Source organism: Bombus flavifrons, chromosome 15 (genome assembly GCF_040668555.2).
Source record: "Bombus flavifrons isolate JBK064 chromosome 15, iyBomFlav1_principal, whole genome shotgun sequence".
Lineage (NCBI taxonomy): Eukaryota > Metazoa > Arthropoda > Insecta > Hymenoptera > Apidae > Bombus > Bombus flavifrons.
In genome coordinates, this window is record NC_138456.1 from 2,284,582 (window position 1) to 2,300,520 (window position 15,939).

At 41.0% G+C, this 15,939-nt stretch overlaps 1 protein-coding gene across 4 annotated transcripts in view; it reads right to left on the bottom strand.

The window, feature by feature from the left end:
• LOC138187539 (protein amalgam) overlaps positions 1 to 15,939 on the bottom strand; it is a 263,392-nt gene that overhangs the window by 195,638 nt on the left and 51,815 nt on the right. For 3 of the 4 annotated variants that reach the window (XM_069128457.1, XM_069128458.1, XM_069128462.1), the window contains exon 2: positions 6,023 to 6,064. The exons of the other annotated variant lie outside the window; for it this stretch is intronic. The gene's annotated coding sequence lies outside the window, so the exon portion shown is untranslated. The remainder of the gene's footprint in view (positions 1 to 6,022; positions 6,065 to 15,939) is intronic. 4 annotated transcript variants of the gene reach the window in all.

The following is a 15,939-nucleotide window of genomic DNA, read 5'->3' on the forward strand; positions in this document are numbered from 1 at the left end:
CGCCGTAAATACGTTATTTTATATTCGACTCGTCGTACGATGTAATCGAATAATACGAATTCTCCGTGGCTTTCGATGCTACGCAGTTTCTTCCTTTGTCGGACAACCAATTCGTATACAATTCCTATGAACGCAATTTTTCCCTCCTCATTCACTGCCTATCCGCTCTCCATCTCGCTGCGCCGTTTTATTTAATACAAGTTAGGAAAATACCTCAGTAGGAAATGGAATCTCTTGATACGAAATGATACAGCAGATCGTGCTCTACCACCCGAACTTCCTTACCGGTTACAATAAACTAGGATTTGCGTAATCCCGAAGGCGTATCTCTATCGCGGCGTGCTACATGACGTCATACGGGATAGGTAAAGGTAAAAGGATCCCAGTTCTTTTCGCTGAAATACGAAACGCTTTATCCCCATCGCTGGTTCATTTCGTCTATATCACCTGTATCATCCATATATGTATATATATATCGGCAATACGTACATCGCAATACGATTGTAATATTCGGATAAATATGTCTGCAGTTATCCGATAGACAAACGTATTTCACATTCGACATGGATAAAACAAAGAAATTGTATTGGTCGTGGGTCGCTCGTCGTACGCAATTTGCAACGTTTATCCACGGCTAGCGGCTAGTGGCTAGTTTCCCACGTACTCGTTTAATGGAAACTACGCACCACGTTAGGTACACAATTTTGTTTACGATGTTCGTATAGAAAATCGCTAGTTGGGTTTTCCTACGCTGGTCGTTCCGTATGCACGTGCCCAGCGGATATTTCACAAGTACATATTTTCGTTCAACGGATTTATATTTACTCGATGAGCGAAGCTGGCGAATCTGATCGTCCATCGCATAACATAAAATACGCGCACGATGGACAAGTAAGAGGACGCGAGCAGAGCTGCCGGAGCAAAACAATTGCTGCGTCGATCAGACGAATCGTTAATTTCAGCATGCACGAAACATATCAAAGATAGGAAATTTACATTCTGTCGAGTAAAAAGGTGGCAATTTATTCCAACGAGAGTTATTGCGGCCGTATTTTTCGAAAGAGTAATACAGATAATATTTCAATGTAGCTGATGTTTTATGCGATCATCGTGGTAAGAACACCGCGTGCGCGCACGACCACGTACGCGAAATCTAAAAAATATTTGCTGAAACGAGGGAAACGCGGTCGCGGATACGATCGTTAGCGAATTCCCGTCGACGCGTGATAATTCCATCCGACGATTTTACACTCGTTTGTATTTGCTAATTAATAATTAAACACTGGATGAACGGAATCGCGCAAACGAGCTTCCGCTTTCAGGTAACATAACCCCGAGCCTTTTTTATACCGTGATAATTTTACGCAATATCGATTACCACGTGGAGTATATACTTCGAAATTGATACAACAAACGGTTTGGAATTCGCCTCTCTAACCTTCGTAATATACGTTTCAACTGTGTTTCAGTCGAGTCTAGTTTAGTCTAGTTGAAACAGCCAAAACGTTTTTATCTTTTTATTTTTCAACGAAATCTATAGATATTCCACGAGCGTACGATGTATCGTACGATACCGTGTGCGATATATGTGCGTACTATGTATTTTGTTTGTCGTGTCGTCTACGTTACACGTATGTCAGTTTAATCAAATGATGGGAATTAAGAGTTCTCGAAACATTTAAAACAGCGAATTGTACTCGTATTTGGTATACGCTTCGACGTACTCGTATAAGATACATACGTGGGAAAATCAGGAAACCACTCAGAAACCACTCGTCGGCCTCTTCACACGCCCATCTACATTGGCAACCTGCCAACAATATTTTCGAGAGAGAAGTTTCGCGTTTCGTTATAATAGTTGTAATAATTCCAAGCGGTTTTACACTTACGATAAAGAATCCTTTTAATTTACTCAGTTTCATTTTCCTACTGAACATTCCCTAGGAAATTGTACACAGTGCTTTCAACGTCATCGGATGTTCCAACCTCTCGCTAAATGTGGAACAATAGAATTCACGTTGTAAGACGTGGAAATTGTGAGACGTGAGATGTCGAAAGTACGGAACGAGCATCCGACAGGGAACATATAAAAATAAGCGAAACCGTCAAAGTTGTCGAACTTTCCAGCGAAATCGATAAAATGGCCAGTTTAATCGACGAAATTGGGATATAAGTACGTTCGATAAGGGGCAAACGACTTTTATTCGCGCCACGAGACGATCGAGCGAAGGGTAATCGAGCCGGACCGATTACGCAAACAATAATCCAAGACGTTCATTAACATAAAAACCAAGATCGATACGGAACTCGTGGCAATGTTGGAAGATAGATTTCCATGTTGAAGTAACTGGAAGGCAATATGAAAAACCGTGGGACGAAAGTGTACGCTTGTAGAAGACGGTATTATATCGCGACCCCGTTTCATTTATTCCCTCTCTGAATAGTGAACAGCCACATGTATACGGACACGATATGTACGTGTGTCGCCTATATGCATATATTCTGTATTACGCATTGTCTTTTTCCAAGATAAACATTCAACTACCACACAGGCACGCGTCTCTGAATGTCACTCTGTTTCTTCGCGTGCGGCTTCGTTGAAATTTCTCGTTCGTATAAAGTATAAGGTGTGGCCAGTATTTTTTAGATATTTCGATAGTGGTTTTTCAGCATATTTTCACATATTTCAATGCATCGAACAGAGTAACGACGAAACATCGGTGTTCGATCGAATCGTTTCGTTTGCGTCGAAATGCGTTGTTCCAAGTTTCGTTACAGGCAGTCGGACAAGAAGCTTGTAAAAAAAATCTTTAATTTTTTACGCGTCATCTAGTCGACTGATGCTCGTAAAAAAAGTTATTCCGTTTCAAAGGGCGTTTCGCGAGTCACTGTATACGTAGCATGTATTAGGTTGTCCGAAAAGTGTGTTTTTTTTTTTACAGACCCGTCTTTTACAACGATGCATCTTTATACAAACATGAAACCCAATCTGTCGAACGTTGTGATCTTTATTTTGATAGAAATGGATCATACGTAATTCGATAAAATAATATAAAAGGGAAAATGTTGTGTGTCCATTATCATCCTATAAAACGAAAGAAACTTTTCGGACGACCTAATACGTATAAAATAGTTAGAAACGCGTGTTTCTATGAAGTTAGAGTGCAAATTGTTAACGGAAACGTTACGTCTGATTTGTCAACGATTAAATTCGTTAATTTTAATGTACGTTCTATTGTTGTAGCGTTCTATTGTATTGGCTTGGCAACTAAGTGATTACGGATTTTGTCAATACCAGCTAACGACAAAATCCGCAATCAGTTAGTTGCCAACCTAATATTTCGAGGTACGTATTCGTTCGAGCATATTCGATGCTCTGTCAAAAAAAAAAAAAAAAAAAAAAAAGAAAAAAGAAGAGACAAGGAAACGATCGTGCAAGGATTTCGCGAACCACATTAACGGAAAATCATAAATGGAACTATTCATCTTGCGTCTTTTTCTTTTTCTTTGGTGGAAGTGGAAGTGGAATAAAACGCTCTAACCATAACATTTTTAAACGTATACTTTGAGAGTTTTATTCGCAGAGTAATTCTATGGAGTTCGAAACTAAATTAGAGCATTTAATCGAGTTGTGATTTTTTAGAGTGATACCGGACGGCCGCGCGGCCGTAGTGGTTTGGTTGGGAATACTTCTGAAATCAATAATTCTGTTATCGCACCTCGGACTTTTCAACGGAAAACTTGAAACTTTAATTAATGAAGGGTAACGATTTTTAAAACGTCGCTGTTAAGCACAGTTATCTAGGTTGATTGGTTATTTTATATTATCGGTATAGTCATTTTCCCACGGGCGCATTGAGAGTTTGAAATTTACGAGCTCGTACTTTTAATAACAATTATTTTACGTGCAAAAGTTACCGGTTCGATATCGACCATTTTGTAGATCGTAGATAGTCCAAAGGCATAAAACTTGTAGAAATCGCAAATGAATATCGTGTTTAAAATTATGTGTGTTTTCTATTTTTTTTTTTTTTTTTTAAATAATCGTTTCATTCATGCAATGGAATTTCTCTATCGTCAGGCCATCGTCACGTAGAAACCACGTAATTTTCTCAGTTCTCTATCCACACTCGGCGAAACTCTTATCGAAGCGTCGATGTAGGCTATACGTAAATTGAAATTCTCAAACGTCAAAAGATTTTCATGAAAAAAGGTTGATAACATATTTATGAAGGAAGAAAGAAAATTTACACGTCGCATCTTCGTTGATGTTCGGTTTACAAGATGAGCAAGGCCATTATATCATATGTATTTCGTTTCACGAGCACCGAAATACATGCAGTAGAATCGAGATCGACTCTTAAGAAAATTTCATTTTTAAATTTCAAACTTAGCTTCGTTTCTTGGAATTTTTGCATCGTACTCAAGGAGGATTTTATGGGCGATTTTTACTTCAGTTTTTGAAACATTAATCTTCATGAAGTCACAGTAGAGAGCTTTATCTCAGATAGGTAGCTTCTCAAGCGTCTTACTTTATATGAAAGAATCGTCTTTTCTTCTTTTTTTCTTTTCTTTTTTTTTTTTTTTTAATGTGAATTTGGATCCTATTCAAACTTCCCGCATTCCACGTTGAAAGTGTCATAATTAGATGTCTGAAAAGATGTTATTCAATGTCCTCGACTCGAATACACGTAGCAACGCGACGTAAAGGGGGCAGAATAATGTTTTAAATACACGTACAGGTGTCGCAACGAACGTTAGCATATCAGAATTAATCGAAACGGTAAATCTCTCGTTGAATCACGCCCGGCTATCGTTCGTGACTTATCGGGCGAGCAGCTCGTGACTCGTGGTACGTCCTATCGAGGACCGATTACGAACCGATTGCAAGTCGTCAAAAAGATGCATTACCCTCTCTCATCTAACAACCAAAACTTGCACTTTAGCACAGTTAACTTGGTAAAATGTCCACTTATTCCGCGCACAGGTACGTGTCTCTTGTACCAAAAGACAAATCGAATAATCCACGAATATATTAATAAATGAAATTTTCTTACAATATATCAGGTTGTCCCAAAAGTGTCTTTCTTTTACAGACGTGTCTTTTACAACGACGTATCTTTATGCAAACATGAAACCTAATCTATCAAACGTTGTGATCTTTATCTTGATAAAGCAAAATGGATCATACGTAATTCGATAAAATAATGTAAAACGGAAAATGTTCTGCATCCATTATTTCCTTCTAAAACGAAAGAAACTTTTCGGACGACCTAATCCCTTTATTGTATACGATATAATTGCACGCGATAGGCTATGTAGAGATTCAAGGGACTTAACAAATTACGCTTGAGAGCTTGCTCGAACAATGATTACTGTAGTAACTAATATCGAAAAATATAGTACCCCGATGTGAAAAATATTCGCGTGTCATCGAGGCACACCGAGGCACACCGAGGCACATCGAGGCACATCGACGTATACCGAGGTACATCAGTCACGGATATTGCACGCTTTCCACGCATGCACACAATCGCTGCTGGCAGAAGGCACATACACGCATCCGTCAGGAAACGCATGCAAGAAACTGCATCCCCTGCGAGTGGTCCTATCTCTGCTTATGTACATATTCACGAAGAGGCCGAGCAGCTGACCTGGATACGTACGAAATGATACATTACCAGTTGTTGCCAGCGTATTATGAATTTTTAGTTTTTATCAGAACAAGCCGCGTGCATTGTTTTTAGCTAGTTTTAAACCGCTATTAAAATGCTACGGCGACAACTAACAACGTTCACTTCGTCCACGGTCTCGGATCGTGTCAGCTCCACGTGAAACAATCCTTACAGGCTGACGATTATCAAACAGACGATCAATTTGCTACGCTACTGGACTCGTATATAATATGTGCAGTCAGCTTTCGTTTTCTTTTTTTTTTTTTTCTCAATCTTTGTACGCGACGCTCGCATAATCTGCAACGCTTTGTAATGTCTATCGCGATTCAAGTTTCACGTCTATTTACCTTTCATCGTTACTCCTTGTCGAAGCGAACTCACTGCGATTCCTGCAATAGAAATACAAGCGCATGTTACACGTACTTACGTCGAATGTAGGTTATATGATATAATTGAAGGAAAAAGAAAGATAGGGGTACTATAATAAGCCCTTAACTTCTTTTACCGATATTGACATTCTCGTATTAATACGTCGAATGAAAGAAAAAAGGAAAAAGCACGTTGAAAGAGAACTATAGATTCGATGTTAAGGCATTTATTTAATTTACGTATTTAAGTTACGATATACGATATAGGGAATGTTAAAACAAAGATTCGTGCGCAGTAACATTTGTTCTTAAATGTAGAAAAATATGTTACGGAAACTGCCTTTTAGTTTCAAGTCCCTGAGAAATCGAAGAATATTGGATTTCCTCGAACCGGTTAAACTTTCTTATCGAACAAGTTTTGCAAAGTCTCGCGCGCAAATTTGTTCTATGCAATCCAAGAATTCGAATAAAAGTTTCATTTTATCTAATGGTGTCTTCAACTTTATAAATAAACAGGATCGAATAATATTTCTATTCGCTCGTAATATCTATACGAACGATATGAAAGATCGTTCTTACGACTTGTTTATAATAGCAAAGAGAAGAGTCGCGTAAGAGAATTCAGTTTCCTATCGTAATATTTAATTTCAATTTTAATTTAATTTTAAGTGCTCGACCGTAGTACCGATTTTGTCGAGAGATTCGTGAGCCAAGTAGCTGCGAAACGCGACCTGCAAACACCTGACTTGGATTTAACCTCAGTTACGACGCAACTGATCGAAGTACGTCAGGTAATAAGATATAAAAAATACAAAACACACATATCTATAGATAGAACAGATGGCATATGTAAAAATTATTTCGTAAAATAAAGTCATTCTAACAAAATTTTGCTTGATTAAGCGTCGCGTCGTTCCACTCTTATTCATATCGCACACGTCATAAATTGGAGGGATATTATAAAATCAAAGCAATTAACTTGAAATTTTCAATAGCTTTCGACGAGGTCTCGGTTATTTTTTAAATAAAAATATTTTAGCTTTAATGGCCATCTGTTATAATATCACGTGGATAATATCGGGCCAATTCTATATCGATTCATCTCAATTTGAAAGCAAATTAAAAGCAATATTAAATAATAAATCTCATATTCGATATAAATAGTAGGTACAATGTACATAGTAGGTACGTTCAACTTTTCTACGGCAACTGTTTTTGTTCGAGCAAACATTTAAAAGAGAGAAACAAAGTTAACGCGATAATTAGAAACGTAATTTTCACGTCCTTTGAACTGTAGGATGCGCGAAACAGTTTAACGAGTATGGCTATGCAAAGTATGCAATAAATTACCTAAAAAATTAATTAGCGTAACTTATTCTAGTTTATAGCTGAAAAAGAAACAATGCCATGCACGACAAATCGATGGACGTAAAAATACTCGTTCGATATATTTCAAACTTAGTCCTAACTAACTCTGTATCCTTCTAGAAGACTTTATGGAGTCGTTTGGTATACTACTTTGGTATACTAAAAATATATGCTGTTAAATTTATCTTGATTCAAAGATACATCGTTTGGAGAATCCAATTATTCCGTAGGTAAAACTTCGAGGATCTGGTAAATAGCAAGAATTCCGCCTTTCACGATTACGCTGCATGTGATTAAGCGTGAAAATATTCTTTTGGCTCGTACTACGTTGCTATTAGGCGCAGAACTCGGCTGTAACGGTCCAATCGTTAGCCAAATTTTTAACAACTTCTGCGAGTTCTATTGTAAATATATCTAATTGCGCATAAAAATTCTAGTTAAAAACACATTTAAACTTCCTCTGCTAAAGCCGGAACGGAATACGCTTTCAAATGGAAAACGAGGAAAATGAGAAACTAGAAACAAAAATTTGATTCCAAGTGTATATACACTACATAGATATGTAATTGTTACGAACTAACAGCGTATGAAATTTACGACCATGTTACGTATACCACGTAAATTTAATTTAAGTAGTCTAAGTCAACGGTAGCTGCTAATTCCAACAAAGGCAGCTCCGATGATCTTGCGTTTCAAAGAACATTCTCCTCGGTAACGTACAAGATTCTAGCTGTCGCTCGTTTCTTCCTAAAAAATTGTTAACGAAAGACCGTCGTTGCCGCTACAAAAGACGACAGTTTCTTATTTTAACGAATAGCGGCACGGTAGAAACGTCTGAGAGGTTACTCAGAAGACTGTCGTTACCAACGCACGTGAAGATCAGGATCATCGAAGCTGTCTTGCCTAAAGTCAACGTTCAGCCAAGTGCGTATTTATAAATCCCAATTTGTAGACAATTTTCGAATCAACTGAGACTTGTATATCGATTCAGCGAGATGAATCATCGATTGCAATCGGAAATGCCAAACTAGTTGTAGAAAGAGCCGCGTATGGCATGTTCGAAGACATTACACTCGAGCGAAGAACAGCATAATGACGACGTTTATAAATGGAGCAGGGAAACCAGGAATAGTATGGCAATCTGAATAACAAGAATCACGTATGGCGTGTCTAGTCCTCCAAGTATATACTCCGATACTTGCAGTTGCACGCTGTTTAAATGCTTTGATAACATAGGCTAAAGGGATATGCTTCGAACAGCAGATTTGCACGTGATTTCTGATCCCACCATACAGTCACGTCACGAACTGTCACTGTAACAGCAACTATTCTCACGCAGACATCCTGTTGACGGACCACCTCTGTAGCTGCGTTATGCACACGTATACGGAATTCTGTTCGCCGGCGGACACCGATTGGCCGTGACAACTGTCACGTCAAAACATTTCTCTCGAAAATGCTCAACAATTTGTCACGATGACGCCGTGTTAACCCTTACCGACATATGTACTTCCAATCTATACACGCAAGATTCGACGAAACATTCCACCAATTCCAACGACAGAATACCCATCATCTTCGATACAACGAACATTTTCATACATCGGTGACGTTCTATCGAGTAGGGGAAATTATGCCGATAATCTGTTACATTTGCTTAAGACACGAATAAAGTTGCCACACGCCTGGGTTCAGATTGAAAAGGAGGATACTTTAACTTTCTCTGACGCGAAGCAACGTCGCATGATTCCTCGCAATCGTAAGGAATTTGAGTACAGCGATTCTCTATTAAATTTTCATCCACGTTTGGTGACGCCATGCCACCAAAATCTAATCGCTCTCGGCCTTTGATCGGTTAGCTACTTTTGACGATACTCGTCGTGTTAAAAGAACAATGAAGCAGTCATTTCGTTGCAACTTAATGTCGCTTACTTTTTGAGACACACTTTAGGTACGCGCTTTTCAAAGAGGTCGCAGCAGCTAACTGATCAATCGCGCTTTATTACTTTGCCCAATCGATCGTACGTTTAGGAAGACGCAATTCATATCTAGTTAACGTACGACATCATGCTACGAATTTTCTAAGGAATTTCGAACATTTCTTCTGACGTAATTGAACGGAACAATGCATTCGTTATACCTGAAATTTTCCATGTTCTTGCGGAAACGAGCTTTCTTTCAAAGTATCGCAAGGCAAACTTCGTTAGGTGACTGAAAAGAGGAAAAATTTCCCGAAGAATCTCGGAGCAACGAGCGATCGTAATTCGTAATGCTCCATGTCTAAGAAAAGAAGCTGCACAAATATCGCTACCATTTCCGTTCGTCTGTACATCTACGTAAATATCCATAACATACACACGTACGCGTAAGGCAGCTGAGTCGGTCGATTCCACTCGCACACTTTGAAACGTCGGAGACGGCGTCACTGAATGAAAGAGGAACAAGGAGAGGGTAAAGAGGATGGCGCGAAGGAGGATGCCAACCGAGTACTACTCTGTTTGCTAATTACTCGGCGTCGGCACATTTGCATTCACGTTCGCGCCAGCCTCCGACTAGCAGCGTTAACCTTCTCATTAAACGTAATTGTTTGCAATAATTTGATGCCACCTGTCTCCCTCCTGCGACGACCAACCTTACGACCAACCAGCTCCTCCATCGAGTCTCGTCGCACTCTCCTACCTTCTCGACTGTTGCGCCGCTTGCCACGCTCGTCTTCCAGCATTCAATGCTGTCACTCTTACGCACTTGATCGCGTTTTCGTGTTCGTGTACACGTACAAGCGCCAGCGAACCACTCGCGTCGGTCTACCAGTCGTCTACTACTCGAACCGTGAATACGTTGATACGACCATCGTGCGCGCGCTCACGCACCTACACACGCGCGTTCCAAACCAGAGATTCCTGATTCCACTTGCTCCTGAAGGAGGGAGAGCGTGTAGTCGTAGCCTGGATCTAGTTGCGAAGGGCTTTTGTTTCAACGACGACGTTCGCCGCATGTACACACACGTACCGCGCACATGTAATAATAGCGACTTCACATGTACGTTCTTGGACACGACAATTACAGATGAGCCGATTAATTGGTGGAGTCCTCGTCGGATCGGCAGCTATAATAGAACCGAATTGCGGAGTAATAGGCACGTAATTTCTGAACTCTGTGTGCTGGAAATTTATTCATTAACGCGGCCATCCGGAAATTTCTTGGCTTTGTCGTTGCTCAGTCGGGCTTTTCTTCCCAAACCGTGCTCCAACGACGCAACGTAATTTGCGTACCGCGGCAAACTGTTTGCGTGGCGATCTTGTTATTGGCATTAGTCTTAGCGGTTGCTCGATTTGCGTGAAAATTCCCTGACAAATTTCGATACTCGTTCAACCTGTTTGATGCTTCAATTATGAAGCTACTTTATCTTATATATATGTATTACTCCGTCCTATTACCTTTCAACATGTCAACGTATCGCACGATTAAATAATTCCCAGTTATTCTCGTTTAGGATCACAGCGTACCGTTATTTGTCCTGCTCTCTGAATCGTTAGATGGCAATTGGTATTTCTTTAAATTCAAATGGTTTTAAATACGGACGAGCGAATGATCGAGAACTGGGAAAATATTTTCCCGAATAAGTGCAATTCCACGGAAAATCCGTAGCAGCGAATTTTCTAGCTTAGCGATATTTTCTCGTGCTGACACTCCCAATATCCATGTTCGTTTCTTCGCCTTCGGCGCAACTCTTTTCCAACTCCGCGTGTATCTTCAATGTTTGCCGTGCAAAGTGAGTACACCTTGTATCATTTCGCGACGCCACGCCGAACCAATAAACATTCACGAGCGATAAATCCTTCGCCCCGACTTCGTTCCAACGGATCGCAACAAACTTTGCCTTGTTGCAAGACGCAGCGAGAGGCCTTTCAAACTTTTATACTCGTTGTTCTTCCCTGCGTATCAATACGATCCTTATCGGACATCGACCCGTCTTTCACCTGTTCCTTCGAAATTTCTGAATAAAAACGATCCCAGTTTCTCCATGGGAAAATGTTGTGATTGTGGCGGAGGTGTTATCGCTGCCAGATGAAAAGAGAGTTTGCGTTTCGTCCCGGGACTACCGGCGGACTTGTCAGTAAGGCTATGCCCGGTAGTCCCTGCCTTAGACGTAGAGGGAATCTCGCTAGGTGCGGTATTTGTATCGTCACACCGAATTTCGACCACTAGCGATATAGACAGACTCGTCGTCGTCGTAGCCCTCTGGTGTTGACGGTTGGTACCCGCGGATCGCCCGGGAGGTGTTGCGCCGCATTGATGCCTCGACCTGTCGGCGTCCTATTGATACCGATCCGCCACATGATAATCATCTATGCCACCGACTTCGATGACTTTCCAACAAGTTGTAGAGCCCAACGCTTCAAACCATTTTTTTCTTGCGCTTACAACCTCCGCTCGGCTCTGCTTTCGGAGATATTTGTAAAGATATTTTTGACATTTTTGCTTCGATGCAGTTAGCTTTGGATCGGACGCGTCTACGCCACGATTATACCGTACGCTGGGGTCGCCATGAATTTATGATCTCGCGTTTCAATTTGCAAACACAGACGGAGAGAGCTAAGAGATTTTTAGCGACGTACAATAGATCGTTTTGATCGGCTGCCTCATGACGTCCAAGTTTAATCAGATACAGGTTGACTATCAGATACGATTTGACTAGATATTAAAGCGAAACTGGGCACGAATTGACCGAGATCGGATGAAAACTTATTTAATCGTTAGCCAGCTTGATGAACCGCATTGGGGTAGGCTCGGGTCAGATACGTTAATCCGACCGCCGCGAGGCGTCCGACCAACGTTTAATTATAGCACTGAAACCAATTAATCTAACTGAAAGTCGTCTCTCGGTTTCCTCGAACAGCTAAGACAATGCTCTCCAACAGCCAAGCTACGCTGCGTTTCTTTCTCATCTGTCTGTGTTTAATTGAAACGCGTTATAGTAAACACATCGCGGACGGACCACAAACGTAGACGGTACTCGACACGCATCGAAGCAAACACGTACAAAATATTTTTGGAGGGAAACTTAGGAAAACTAATTTAAAAGATACTCGGGAATCTTTCGAAGGTTCAGGTTTTCTTACACTACGGAATACTTTACGTAAATCAGCCGAACTGACTGTAGCTTTAGCGTGATCGGAGACAGAAAAATATCTTACGGGCAAGCTTTAAGCGATTCAAACTTTTCACAATTATCACACTTGAATACATATGTGCATACACGTATAAAAATCTAAAACTTAAGGTAAATTAAGGTAATTCGGTGGCTTAATTCGTGAATCGTGTACAGCAGACTCGTCGTTCGTCGTTGCTTCGTCAGCCGGCGCAAGGGGCACACGCGTTTCGACGCAAACTCTACGTCACGGGTCAGGTCGATCATTAGAAAGCTCTGCTGCCGACACCGAAACAAAGTATGCGCTTAGATGCGCCACCGAGCCGGGCGTCTCAACGCCTCACCGCAATTCGCTTACAGTTGCTGCTTCCATATCGATATTATCCGTGCTAAAGGGATCGGACGAAATACTATTAGAAGCTTGTTACATACTGTTTATTAGGTATAATTAGTTTCTGTTCCCGGCGAAAGCTGCTTCTCGTAAATTCGCTCGACTGAAACTACCATTGCTGGTATTTTACGTCGTTCTATACATCACATTTATTACACTGCGTAATTACTCTTGTTCTCGCTAAATTATTAGCGAGATACCGGTTCAAAAGAGGTGACCCGATTTTGGACTATGGAAGTATTTTAATAGAGTAGAATATTTTAAAATACGGGACACGAAATGGCGAAGACAAGCTCCGTTACTCTTGATACAATATATTGGGTTGGCAACTAAGTGATTGCGAGTTTTGTCGATACCATCTAATGACAATATACGCAACCACTTAGTTGCCAATCCAATGTATGCTACGAACGAAACTGGAAAATCTCGAATTGTCAATTTTCTTATTCTTCTATAGAAAACGCTTATACAGCGGGCGTCATAATCCAATTACTTGCAAGGAATCGTCGTTATTCAAGTTGCCCTACATAATTCTCCTTCGATATTCTGGTATAGAATAAGACACCGTATCGGACATGCATTTACGACAGCAGCGGCCTTGATAACATCATCGACAAGAAGAATCAGCTTGCAATTAAAACTGGTTTTAATCCTGTTAGAATTTAATCTCGAAATTAAGATTAATAATCTGTGGAAGACACAATGTTTGTGTTGAAATAATATTATGTGATATTTATTAAACAAAATTATAGAAAATATAAGTGAGCGTTGTGGAATGTTGACAGTTGGCTAGTTATTCTCAGACTGACTGACTTAGTGACCCATGGTCATTGAAAAGATTTTGAACCCCCACTCTCCATGCAGTAAAGAGTGTGACCTGAGTAGATGCTGTGTGGCGTCACGTGCCACGGAACCTTCTAGCAGCTTCTCGATACAAAGCGCTACGCCGTCAAGGCGCGACACCGACGTGTTTGTAACGTCAATTCACATCAGAGACCAGGCCACACACGGACGCGGACAGGATGGCACCCAGATGTCTGCAAATCCTTGGCGCGTACCCTCAATAGTCTTAAGTACCCACCAGGGGTCTCGGAATTTTCATAGTTAAGGTCCTTCGGACCAAGCGAGTATCTCTTGTCTTAGATTTCCTTTTACGTTTATTGTCTACCACGTGTTAGCATAGAAAGTTGGTTTTCTTCACATCTGGTATGTTACGTTAGCAACTTTCTCGCGAGGGAGGCTAAAACCCTTCCTGGTCCACCAACCGTCTTATTATCCAATCGGAGACGGTGTCTACTGCCCTCGCTTCCTTAACCAAAATTGTCATCAACAAATCCGATAGACCCGTGTCCTTAGACACACCCACTCCTAGCCTTCCTCGGACACAGTATCGTCAGTAAGACTCACTTATTCTGTATCCTTAGAATAGTCAACATATCTTTACCGGTCTCTACCCTTGTAACAGTCGCGTACTTAACGTATCAGTGTAACTAAGTCTTACATAACGTGGTTGGAATGAATTGTGATTTATGTTAATTCAGTGTGTATTACATTGTGATTGCTGAATTCGTAATAAAGTTTAATTAAAACAAAATTAATAGTTGTGTTACGACTCAGCTATTTTATTCCATCAACCAACCCTTAAGTTTACGTGACATGCCCAATGTTCCATCCATATCCTTACGCTTCTTCCGTCGAATTCTCGGAAGAGCATGCACGCGCCAGCCGCCGCGGTACATCTAACGAACGTACGCTAGTGGGGATATCGCTGGGCAAAGAAGGGAAGAATACGTTCGATCGATCACCTCATCTGTATGCGATTAATATCGTTGTATCCTAACAGACCCGTTCTTCTCCCAAATCGAGCTCGTATCGCTCCAAACAGCGTCTTGTATACTTCCAATGCACATACGCCATACGTTACACTTTGCGTAAGGCTACAAGTTTGTACGTTTGCGAAAACATAGCGCGGAATCTTTAACCGTCGAATTCGACGAACTTTAACGAACTGCGGTAAAATTTCTAACGACGCTAAAATTACCGTCGAAATTACGCAAGGCCACGAGCCCCTGTGCTCGTTAAACACCAAGTCTCAACCTTAATTTCTTTTTAGTTATGGTAGCGTTGCGTACACGATGGTAATTCTACGAGCGGGGTTGGCGTATACGCGAAGCTTGAAATGCTGAAAATCTGGCCGATTCGCTGGCTCGTGTTTAGAAGAATTAATTACAGAACGTGATATTTGAAATTATCGCTTAATTCGCGCGACACACCTTACAGCAGATAAACGCGTATGAGAGAACCGAGGAAAAAGATACGGGGAATGTATAACAGTTAACTATGAACAACGTAACGAGTTTAGGCAGATTTTGCCGACCGAGCGTGTAAAATTACGATAAGAAATTTACGGGAAGAAAGTAGGGGAAAAACGTCGGAATCGTGGCAACCGCTACTCTAGACGAGCCGATAAAAGCATATAAACGCGTAACGTTAAACCGTAAAAAGCGGAGCAAATGATGGAAAAACGGTGTATCGAATCGCTAATTGCAAGATCGATATCAAATATTTCCGATAGCATGGCCGATTTCCAGCTAGCTACAGAATTTTTACATCTGTTTCTCGCACAGACGCATTAACGGTACATTAGCGCGATAAAAAGCCATTTGCGCTAACAGCCAAGCGGATAGAAGCTCGTCGTCGTGATTTCTCTACGGCTCCGAGCCATACCTAGCGACTATGGACCGCGATTCGTTTCAACGAATCGGCGATAATACACCGGCACAGCCTTAATGTAGACATTACCGGCTCGATTGCGACCCGATCGCAAGAATCCAGGTCGTCGTTTCTGACGCTTATTTAACGCAATATTTCGCCGACAACAATATTCAGGAGCGGCGGTGAACCGTCTCGCCAGATAAAGGCGAAGAGAAAAGCAAGCGGAGACGAAATAAGGGCAGAGAGAAAAAGAAGAAGGGAATTGGCGCT